This window comes from Hibiscus syriacus, unplaced genomic scaffold (genome assembly GCF_006381635.1).
Source record: "Hibiscus syriacus cultivar Baekdansim isolate YM2019G1 unplaced genomic scaffold, ASM638163v2 tig00000003_pilon, whole genome shotgun sequence".
NCBI lineage: Eukaryota > Viridiplantae > Streptophyta > Magnoliopsida > Malvales > Malvaceae > Hibiscus > Hibiscus syriacus.
The window spans coordinates 1,788,779-1,802,454 of record NW_024061753.1 but is presented as its reverse complement, the minus strand read 5'-3'; positions in this window follow the sequence as shown (position 1 = coordinate 1,802,454).

The following is a 13,676-nucleotide window of genomic DNA, read 5'->3' as shown; positions in this document are numbered from 1 at the left end:
GATACTTCACTAACCTTCCCCAATTTTCATCGATTTCGACCACCGTTGAACGCACGACTACCCCCATTTGACTCCCCATCGGCTGATGACCAAAGGCCGAGGTTTATCGCATCGTGAAATGCCTCTGTTTGCCATAAATCAACGTTAAAATCATCGTTGAGAACCTCCCTAGTCACCTCGGTTTTACGCCGATTCCGGCCAAACCATCGATCGTAGTGTCTCATCGCCCCCAACATCGTGTTCCCTAACCTTTTTCGACCAAAATCCGACAGGGATTATCGTTCACCATCGTCGTTTTCACCGACCGCCAGAGTTGGTAAGCGTTTCAAACCTTTTCTATTAATTTTGATATATTTTTGGCTGATTGTTGATGTTGTTGGATTGATTTGGTCAAGTGCTTGAGCAGGGTGAAATCGACCGCCCATAACTACCTCCATTACCGTCGCACATGCCGCCACGCGCCGACAGTGCGTGTGGGACTTCTCTACCAATCCAGGAAGCTTCTGGAATCGGTTCAGTCGATCTGAGCTAATCTAGTCAAATGGTCTGAGTCAGGTATGTTTGACCCGACCGAATCAACTCGTCCAAGTCAACTCACCTGAGTCAACCCGTTAACCAAAAAGTCAACTTTTTCAAAAAAAAGCCATAAATTATGTTTTTTGACGTCATGAGTCCAAATCTGAAGTCCGTTTTGCCAAATTCGCACCCGGTAAGCTGTTTTTCAGTTATTTACCTTCGAATTCAATATGGTTTCTCAATTAAGTTTAATTTTTGACGTAAAATTGTTTACTATGTATCCGAGGAATTATTGGACATTGAATTAAAGTTCGAAGATGATCAAATGGAGTTTAAATGTTCGATCGATATGGAATGAAAATCGAGGTAATACTCTATTACCCTTTGTATGCTTCTTAGAACTCATTGATAGTTGGTAATTGCATGAATGGAAAACTTGGTCCATTAGATGTATTGTAACACCCCCAACCCGTACCCGACCCAGATACGAGTCCAAGGTGTCACATTGACTTTTCCAACATGTATATTCATAAAAACTATATGAAATTTTAAACTTTTATTAACAAAAAAGTCATATTTACATCATTGAGTTCAAAATATTATAGAGTTGATCAGAGCATACGTAAATCTACATTTGTTTACATGCCAACACTTTTAATATAACAAAATACCTACTATGCGATTTACTTCTAATATGGTCTCTTGTGAAGGTATGCTATTCAGTCGATCTCAAGTCTGGTCCTCAAGCTTCTTAGTACATACGTGTAAAATAGTTACACGCTAAGTCATACACTTAGTGAGGTATAAACATATAATAAAGAATTTCTATAATTATGAACATCTAATCAAATATCTAATAACGATTATACATATTACATTATAAATCCACACTGTTATATAGGAATTAGTATAAACAATAATAGCATTCTAACATGCAAATATGTACACACTCTTTACATCTTTTATAAGCCCATGCACACTATTGATAACTCAAGGTATTCAAGTACTATGAGGTTGTGCACACATATGCTGTCACCACAGCTCGTATATAATCCACTGAGTGGCATATGAAATCTGTGTCCCGAAGGACCTATCCATATGTTCTGAAGAACATAGGTAACACTGTCCATATTTCCCGAAGGACATAGGCAAACTATCCATATGTCTCGAAAGACATAGATAACCCTTGACTCTTGGCATGCCAACTATACCTACAGTTCTCACAACTCATATCATGAGCATTATCCTTTATCTTATTACACATTCACACATTCATATCACATATCTATTTCGCATAGCTTTTTATCACATGTTCATATGATCACATTATCACATATACCTTTTCTCATATTCATATAACCATATAATCTCATTCATATTCGTATATCTCATGTTCATTCTCATCTAATCACATATCACCTGGATTAATTTATGTTATGATATATTCTTATCCTATAACTTATATAAACATATACATCACTTATACCAGTTCCTATGTCTTATCACACTAGCATATTTTCATATATTTATAATCACGTAGTTTATTTTCTTCTAATTCATGTCACTTCTCATATGATTTCATATTCATATACTACATAGTTCATATTATTTCTTATGTTCTTACCATACCTCTTATTTCATATTCTTAGGTAATCATATAGATCCTTTTAACTATTTCATATATTTATCACATTAATATATATTTACACAACTCATGTAATATATACTGTAACATGTCAATACATATGCTCATGCACACATATGAATCATAACAAACACATCACACACTTAACATACATAATGTATCCTGTAACTCATTAAATCACATATGACACATACACTTATACATATAAGCTCTAATATGGAAAATAGACTTATCACAAGTCTTATTTCCATCATACATCATATATTAGCTAGTATGCACACACCTTAGCCTTGTTTGAATTAAATCGATTCTAATTCCTCGCCTGTTCTAGAACACAGTCACGTTCAATAACTACATAATTATACATTGATACATATCAGTATACCACTTTATATACTGTAATCTTTCATTTCTTATACGAAAGAAAAGGCTACTTTCATCTCTTAATTAAGGTAGGTATCAGTACACTCTACAGTGTACCGATTCATCCCTTAAGGTGTGTATCGATGCACTACCTATGCATCGATACACAAATTACATTCGATGTTTTCATCTTAACGGTGTGTATCAATGAACTCCCTATACATCACTGCACTTATTGCATTCTATGTTTTTATTTCGTTTGAGAGTGCATCGGTACCCATTGAATGTGTACCGATACACACAGCCCATAAATTACATTTTGTGCACGAAAATCACTTCATTTTCAGCTCAACACTTCATATTTCACCTCCTTTTATATTCCTAACTTTCATACACATATTTAAACCAATTAATACTCATTCAATACTTCTCTAACTTCAAAATACAATCCTCTACATGGAATCCAAGAATCATACTAAATTTTCTACTTGTTCTAAATTTAATTCTATCACTTCATATCTCTTAATTTAACCCTTGACAAGTCAAATTTGGCCCCCAATTAAACTTATCAACTCTTCTTCCAAATTTCATTTAAAAACTCATTATATTTAAACTCTCTAAATTCATTCCTCTTATGGTTTTTAGACAATTTAAGCTTTCCTTAAGCTTACTTATCACCTAAGGTTCATAAACCAAGTTTGAACTCAACAAATAACCAAAAAACATGGAAACTCACCTTTGCTCTTGAAACTCATGGCTAGAGAAGAAAAAAACTTAGGAGAAATCTTTCATTTCCCATGTGGTTCCCTTATCTTATAAAGGGAAATAAAAAATCTTCATACCAAATGACCATTTTACCCTTTAGTTCATTTAATAATTACTAACAATAATTCTTCAAATACCTCTAAATAAATCCTTGAACTATTTAACTATTTTACTTTAATCACCAAATTATGAAGTTTTACAATTTAGTCACTAACCCATAGTTTGGAATATTACAAATCTCCCATCCTTTAAGAAAATTCGTCCTCAAATTTTCACTATACTAATAGATGAAGATATCATCCACACATCTCCTATTCATAGTCACATATTACCTCTTTCATTAGTTTCTCGCATTATCATAAACTTAACTTTCGTTACTTTAATTCTTCCTTTACCTTTTTCCTTTATTTGATTATCACATTCAAAATAACCTACTTGTCCTTTACCACTTAAACCGAGAGGAAATAATTCTTCCACTATATTTTAACTTCTTTAATACATATAACTAAATCTTTATCTCCCTAACTACATCTATTTGAGTATGAAACACAATCTTACTTCTTTATCATAGATGATCAAGATATACACTTTCCAAAATCAACAATTTTTTTCACAACATTTTATACCTTTTTCTTATAATCCACCCTTCTATATAACCCTTGTCATATTTGTTCTTTTAAATTCTCTTTTTCATTTAATTCCTTATCCATTTAATCCTTCATAAATCAATATCTCTTTATATCATAGATCATATCTTTTCCTTATGCTCCCAATTCATTTTTCCTATCATTGACACTTATCCTTAAACAATACTCTTCATCGTATTTTCATAACTATGATAGTTAACACTATATACACAAACTTTATTCTTTGTGAAATTCTCACTCAAATCACAATACACTTATCCCTTTTCATCATCTTAAACTTTTTTATCTTTCCTCAATTTTCGTCAACATTACTTTACTTTGTCAAACTAGAGCCTAAACCTTTGTCAAATTCTTCATATATATTCTTTCCAGTCAAAATGACTTATTCTCCATTACTCATCTTCTCAAACCTTTATTCTTACTTATACATAATACAATTTCCTTAATTTGAATTCAAACATTTTATCTACCTTTGTCTTATAAACTGATTACTGATGTATACATTCTTAAACTCTTTTAGAACATTGTCCCCATCACTTGCCCTTTCAATATTTTCCTGATAACATCCATACTCTATACTTTTTTGTCAGTGTAGCAAAGGAACTACTATACCTTAGAACGATGGGGATTCCCTTAACACTATAATTTCCAATTTTCTCACCAATTACTACTATATAAGTATTTAGACCCCATATGAATCAACATCACAACATATTTACTATACCATAGAAAAATACCTGTGATTGTCTCTGGATCATCCCCATCTTCCATGGTATTAAGATTATATACTCTAACAGTGGAGCGAACTTCCTGCTGAGTAGAGGATTCTGGTTTACTTTTGCCTCTTCCTCTCAGAGACATCGAAACAGATCTCTCCGACTGTACATGCTCTCTTGTTCCCAATGGACAATCTTTCATGAAATGTCTTGTTTCCTCACATTGAAAATAGGCTCAAGATTCAACTCTATATGTCCCACCGTGGTATCTTCCACAAGTCTGACAATGTCTTTGTTGTGCTCTTCTATCACCAGACCTTAGTGATTGAGTCTACCCAACTCTCATCTGATTTGATCCTCTAGAGGAGGATGTCATCGATTCAGACCTTACTTGGGATTGAAATTCAGAATCCCTGCCTCTCTTGGGTGGTGCAGAACTTGATGAAATCCCAATTCTTTTAGACGCTTGGGCTTTTTGCTCCCCAAATCGATCATTTTGAGCTCTCTCTAGAGCTTTAACACAGTTTATCACCTCTTGAAACGAAGACAAGTTTAATACGATTAATATTTCCTTAAGCTTCGGGGGTAAACCCTTAATAAACCACTCATATGCATCTTTTTTTGTAGGCACCAATTCTGCTACAAAGCGACTTAATTTGTTGAACTCACACTTATACTCATACACTGTGCGGTTCATTTGCTTCAGGTTCAGAAATTCTTGCTTCATTTGCTTAATAAATTGATCTCCTATGTACTTGTGCTTAAACTCTTCAAGAAACAGAGACCATGTTACTTGATCACTAGCCATCCTCATAGTAACATTAGTTCACCAAATTCTCGTTTGCCCACGAAGCAAGGAGATGACTCCATCTAACTTCTCCACATCAGAAAAGTGGAGCCCCTAACATGATCTTTACATCGTTGAACCAAAGGTTCACAGCAACAGGACCTTCCTCGACTTCACCTTTGAACTCTGGAGCTCCTAATCCCTTCAACTCTTTCGTAACATTCATTCTCAGAGTTGAAGTAGCAAGAGGTTGGAAACACATTAATACCGCGTTTAACATCCTGAAGAACATATCTTGATTACCTAAAAGAACTCCAGAAGGTGTCTGTTCTTCACCTTGCCTAGCCAGGTCATGTGAATTACTGCTCTCAGCTATTCTATCATCTCCCGCTTCACTTCGAGAGCTATCTTGTCCGGACATCTAATAAAATATAAACAAATGTCTCTATCAGCAAAACAACATACTCTTTACTCTTATCAGATCATAAGTTCTTACTACTATATTGGTATATACACTTTTTAAGACACTATGGACTCCGGTTTATCCTGAGAATCGACTAAATCGTAGCTCTGATACCATTAAATGTAACACCCCCAACCCGTACCCGACCCGGATACGAGTCCAAGGTGTCACATTGACTTTTCAAACATGTATATTCATAAAACTATATGAAATTTTAAACTTTTATTAACACAAAAGTCATATTTACATCATTGAGTTCAAAATATTATAGAGTTGATCAGAGCATACGTAAATCTACATTTGCTTACATGCCAACAATTTTAATACAATAAAATACCTACTATATGATTTACTTCTTATCTATTCTCTTGTGAAGGTATGTTGTTATGCCGATCTCAAGTCTGGTCCTCGAGCTTCTTAGTACCTACGTGTAAAACACTTACACGCTAAGTCATAGACTTAGTGAGGCATAAACATATAATAAAGAATTTCTATAATTACGAACATTTAATCAAATATCTAATAACAATTATACATATTACATTATAAATCCACACTATCATCTATGAATCAGTATAAACAATAATAGCATTCTAACATGCAAAGATGTACACACTCTTTACATCTTTTATAAGCCCATGCACACTATTGAGAACTCAAGGTATTCGAGTACTATGAGGTTGTGCACACATATGCTGTCACCATAGCTCGTATAAAATCCATTGAGTGGCATATGAAATCTGTGTCCCGAAGGACCTATCCATATGTTCCGAAGAACATAGGTAACTGTACATATGTCCTGAAAGACATAGGGAAACTATCCATATGTCTCGAAAGACATAGATAACCCTCGACTCTTGGCATGCCAACTATACCTACAGTTCTCACAACTCGTATCATGGGCATTATCCTTTATCTTATTACACATTCACACATTCATATCACATATCTATTTTGCATAGCTCTTTATCACATGTTCATATGATCACATTATCACATATACCTTTTCTCATATTCATATAACCATATAATCTCATTCATATTCATATATCTCATGTTCATTTCTCATCTAATCACATATCACCTGGATTAATTTATGTTCTGATATATTCTTATCCTATAACTTATATAAACATATACATCACTTATACCAGTTCCTATGTCTTATCACATTAGCATATTTTCATATATTTATAATCACGTAGTTTATTTTCTTCTAATTCATGTCACTTCTCATATGATTTCATATATACTACATAGTTCATATTATTTCTTATGTTCTTACCATACCTCTTATTTCATATTCTTAGGTAATCATATAGATCCTTTTAACTATTTCATATATTTATCACATTAATATATATTTACAGAACTCATGTAATATATACTGTAACATGTCAATACATAATCTCATGCACACATATGAATCATAACAAACAAATCACACACTTAACATACATAATGTATCCTGTAACTCATTCAATCACATATGACACATACACTTAATTATATAACCCTTGTACTAGAAAAGGATTAAGACTTCCTCGGATGGTAAAAAATAACTTTGAAAGGACATACTTGACTAATTATCAGAAAAACTGCATATGATAGAATTGAAAATAATTACTGAAATGTCTTTGAACTTCATAATAACTATAATAACCTCCATTGATCAAAGAAACTAGAATATTTTCGAGTCTAAGTTATTCGAAGTAATACCACTGACAGAATTGAATGAAATGACAATAATACCCTTAAAGAGTAAAAAGAACTATGGATGAATATAATATTGGAGACAACTTGAGAAATTAAATTATGATCCACTTGAATCTTGGAATCACTGATTAAACTCCTGATTTATTTGAAATACCCCTGAAGTGTAATATGACTTGAAGCATGTCCAAACCATGGAATAACTAATACCCTCAGCTCTGAAATATATACCAAAATGACTATATTATATAACCAAGTTAAATGGAATGGAAGTACAATATGTATTCGAATTTCGGAAATGATAGAATTACTCTGGAAACTCCGAAGTGATCGGGGTAGACTTGACTACTAAAACACCTAAGTAACTTTAATGACTTAGAATTACGTGAATGACTCAGACAAGCCTGGAAACGCTGATGAACTTAAATGTTGTATCACCTAAAGGGTTTTCAACCCCGAATCAAGCACGTCGACATTTATTGATATCGTTGCAATACATAAAAGAAATAAATACCACAATAATACATATTCGTCTCCTCAAGAACTGATTAAGGATGATTCTAATATTAATCAGATCTACTTATGTAGTTAATAATAAGAAGTGAATAATAATAATAATAATAATAATAATGAAGTATCACAGTACGAATGATTGACAAGTATTGCAGAGTTAGGATCGTTGGCTCAATTGGACTCAAAATCCTGATAATTCATTTCATAATCCTAAATACCCCTGATTGTTTGAGTAATAGAATCACCCTCAGTAAATCTGAATATAGAATTATTCTGATATAAAAGTTCCTAAACACCTTCCTGAATGCACATGAATAAAAAAGGGTCCTAAGGTATCAATTTTTAATGGTCTGATAGATATATTAGTAACTGATCCCTTTCAATATAAACTCGCTCTTAGAATCTGATCAAATTGCATAAGTTTCATGTTTACATTCTTGATAACTATCGAGTACCTCTGAAAAATACTTGGATCCTCTAGTGTGTCCCTTATGTACTACATGACTATTTTATATTTTTTGAAATGTGTTTTATCGAAATTTATTGATTTAATGGTTTACGAACCATGGCTACATGGTATGTGTTCTCCGATTACGGTTTTCACCGAAAAAAATATGATTTGTTCTTGATTTATGGAATCATGGAATTTACTGATTTATGAACTATGGTTTCATGTTTTCATTGGTTACTACTTGAACTGTTTTATTGAAACATTTTCTGGGTAGGCTGAAGAATGGAGGTCCAACTCTGATCAAGATGGTAAATCCTTACGGACCTAAGACGACCCTTGGGTAAGCTCTAAGGCCCCGGGGACTTTCTTGGGTAGGCCCCGAGGACTTTCTTGGGTAGGCTCTCAGGCCCCAAGATGTTCTCTTAGGTTGGCTCCTTATATCCAATGGGTATAATGTTGCCTTATGGATGCAGTTTTGGGGAACTGCATATGGTGTATGGGTGGAGGATAGTTATATGGTTTATTTCATTGGCACACTTACGAGATTTTATTGGATCATGATCCAAATATTACGGTTTATTGTTAAAACTGATTTTTTACTGGATTCTATATGGGTAGGATTCTGGAGTATGGAGGTTCAGCTCTGATCCAGTTGGTAAGTCTTTTTGGACCTAGGTGACCCTTGGGTAGGCTCCGAGGCCCTGAGTAACTTTCTTGGATAGGCTCTCGAGCCTCAAGACATTCCTTTAGGGTGGCTCTGTTTGCTGTGTGCTTATGGTAAGCCTTTATGGATGCAGTTTTGGGGATCTATATAACGGTGTTCGATTGGAGGGTTTAACTATGGTTTTGAAAATATGTTTTAAACGGTTACTAATTTAATATATATATATATATATATATATATTCATTGGTTTTGGTTTGAACACACTAGATATCCTTTTCCAATCTCTTGAAAACAACGTTTTTTGAAGGTTTCTTATGAGCTGAGATCTTCATGACTTTCACTCGATGAACTACCAATGGAACCGCAACTCATTCTAAAAAACTGTATACGTCTAATTCAATAAGGAAATTTTATGGCTTTCCATTCATCTGCATGTCCTGTAGCATCATTTGGTAGTATTGTATTACTAGGCTTCCCAAAGTTCACCCTTCACTCCTTTTTCAGGTTAAAAGAATCAAACTAGTGTAGCTTTCGACATCAGTAAAGGAGTTCCTCCGGCGTTGCTTGCAGAGTACAGTGCATGTGATTAGGAGGCAAGTAGATTGTATTTTATTTTATATACGAGTCTGAAATCTTTTTATTTCTGAATAATGGAAAATTTCACTTTTGTATTTATAAATTGTTTTTATGATTTTACATGTTTTAACAAAAAAAATTAATTTTTCTAGGATTTATACGGTGGGTCGCTCTGGTGACCATAATGTAACATCTCGGATCGGATCAGGTCACCTGCATCGGTTTGTGGGTGTTACATTTCGATTTAGATCAAATCGAATATGTTGATTTTTGGGTCAAGTCAATATCCGATTAATTATTTCAGTTTGGGTCAGCATTGGATCTTAGAGTCAATTCGGATTGAGTTGAGTATGAGTCAAATCAAGTATATATAGAATAATTGATATATTTTTTGTAAAAGAAAGTGTATTTTTTTTTAAATCTTATCATTTGTGTTCAATTTCATTCAAATTCAATTATCTTTTAGGGATTATAATTTAACTCAAACTCGACCTATAAGATATGTTAGAGTTTATGATATTTTTTATTGATTCACACCGAGAAATATGTGGTACAATCTATTTGATTAAAAAAATAAAATTTATAATTGTAAATTTTATTATCAATTAAAATTTTAAACTAGATGTTTAACGTTCAATTATAGATATAATATTTTTCATTAAATTTAAAAGTAATAATAATATACTATTTATATTTGAATAAATATTATTTGAATATATTTATAAATGATATTATATTATTATAACATCAATAATATTTAAATTTTAAATTATAAATAAAAATAGATATCTTTATATTGTAAAAATAGGTTATTTGTGTAGTGTAAAATAAGTTATTTCTATATTAAATTTAAATAATTATATTTTTTATATGCAAAGGAATTAATTTTTTTAAAAATTAATTTAATAGTTTTGAAAAGTTATTTTAGTAATTTAAAAGTAAAATATTAAATTAATAATTAATAGTTTCGACATTTTTTTTGAATAACCACAGTATCCGATCTATTGATCGACTAATTTGGATCAGGTACTGTAGAGGCAATGACAACCCTCCCAACTCAGTTTACTCCATTCGCAATTACCATGATTCAAACCCTTAACATTGCTTAAGAGATCTAGTGCCTCACCCCACCTAGTTTTGACTCATTAGGTAATAGAATTCAAAATGAAATATAAAATTAGTGAATTATTATTTAGATTATTTAAAGATTAAATTAATATTTTGGTTCATTAATTAATGGATATTAAAATAGATATTAAATTAATAAATTATTACTAAATTAAAAATTAAAAATAACATAAACATAAACGGATGGTAAAGTTGTTATTATTTTACAAAAATTAGAATTAGATTATATGAAAAAAATTTGATGGAGAAAAATTAATCTTACCGTAATTATTAATGAATGAATGAATTAATTATAGATTAAAGCTGACTTATATTTATTTAATTGTTATATATTTAATTAGGTATATGAATTTTTAATTTAGATATTTAATTAATAAAAATAATTAAAGTTCAAATCAAATAAATAATTAATATATATATATATATATATATATATATATATACTTGGATTTTATCTTACTAGTTCATTATTTAGCACATTGTTAAAATATAGGTAATAATAAAAAGAGAAAATCGCCTCAGTGACCAAAAATGCCTTATAATATACGATTTTAACCAACTTTTTTTGGATTTGCCAAAATGACCAACAAAATCGCAACGCGATCCCCAGAATCGCAAATCAGTTTCCAAAATCGCAACGCGATTCTTGAAAATCGCAATGCGATAGTACAAATTCGCATTGCGATTTTCCAAAATCGCAACGCGAATATGAAAATCGCAACGTGAACACATAAATCGCAACGCGTATCCGTAAATCACAACGTGTATCCGTAAATCGCAACACGTATGGGTAAATCGCAATGCGTATCCGTATATCGCAACGCGTATCCGTAAATCGCAACGATAATAAAATCGCAACGCGTATCCGTAAATCGCAACGCGATATTTAAAGCGCCATTATAATCGCTACGCGTATTTTATTTTCAAATTACAAAAACAAATATTAAGACAAAATCCCGTAATCGCAACTCATAACCTAAAACCTAAAATCACAACTCAGTCCCATCTCCATCTCTCACTCTCTACGGAGAAGAAATCCGTCCCCATCTCCGAAGATTTCCGTCCCCATCTCCGGCGAAATCCCTCACAACCATTCACGGTCAGAAATCCCTCACAATATTCAGAAATGGAAAATCAACCTCCGAGGGTTAGTTTTTTTAATTATTTTTATTTTGAAATGTTTGCATTATTGTAGGTTTTTCATATTGAAACTGATGATAAGTTTACTGGTCATTTCAATAATAGATTAACCATTTCACTTAGATTTCATTTCGCGTTACGATTCTGTCGTTGCGATTTTCATTTCGCGTTGCTATTCTCTCGTTGCGATTTTCAAGTTAGTATTTGTCTTTGTCTTTGTTCTGTCTTTTGGTTGAAGTAATGCAATCCATTCAAGTTTCAATTTGCAGAAGAGTCGCAACGAGATAAATGAAAATCGCAACGATAGAATGACTGTCGCAACGAGAGAAATGAAAATCGCAACGAGAGAATCGCAACGCGAAATGAAAATCGCAACGAGAGAATCGCAACGCGAAACCAAAATCGCATTGCGATTTTCATTTCGCGTTGCGATTTTCATTTCGCGTTGCGATTATCTCGTTGCGATTGTCATTTCGCGTTGCGATTCTCTCGTTGCGATTTTCATTTCAACCAAAAGACAAAACAGTGTTGCAAATTTTAGTTTCAAGAATAAACTACTACTTTTTATGTTTATTGTTTTTGGTATATCTTCACAGTGTAGTTTTTGGTATATCTAACTTGGTATGTTTATTTTTTGTAGAAATTTTTTTCGGCTCAATTGACCTTGAGAAATAAAGTCAGCCTGGCCACTACAATTGCTTCGAAGCTTTCACCTGCTCAAAGACAATTGTTTGAGGAAACCTGCTTCAGGCCATGGCTGAGAGTACAGCATCCGGGTGGAGATGCTAATTTGACCTATTTATGGCTTCAGACCATGACATCAAATCTACCCGACAGTATACAACGTGGTGAGGAAGAGATATGGTTTCATTTTCCACCAGCGTATACTTGTTTTGGGCGGAAGAAGTTCTGCTTAATCACTGGTCTACGATTCGGACACGATGATGTAGGCCGGTACACCGTCATATCGCCGCCCATCATGGTTATCCCGGGTTTTTCCGGATGAGTCAATGGAGAAGCCGAACCTACATGTCGACGACCTGAAGAAATTGTTTAATAAGAAAGCTGGTTTCACTCGGATGGATGACGTCGATGTTGTCCGAGTATGCCTTCTACTACTTGTGTATGCCGGCTTTTTAGGCAGAGAGGCCAGACAACCTATTCATCGGGAGCTAATATATTGGTAGAGGACCTGAATGCATGAAATCTGTTTCCGTGGGGTTCGTATATATGGAAAGCTACCTGGACTAAGTTGTCGTCTGCCTTTGATGACCGCAAAAGTTTGCGGGGCGATGGGTCCAAATACACTTTGTCAGGCTTTGTTTGGGCCTTTAAGGTAAGAATTTCTATATAATGTTTCTAAAATTATAATTAATTATTTAACAATTACTAATTTTGTTATTATATTGTTGTAGATTTGGATATTCGAGGCTTTCCCCAGCATGCGTACATATGCAATAAAAACGTCAAATGATATTCCCAGGGCTATTTCCTGGAAGAGGAAAACTCTGTTGGATTGGGAAGACTTAATACCATATGCGACAATAAATAATGTAAGTTAACACAAATACTTTCATATAATATATAAA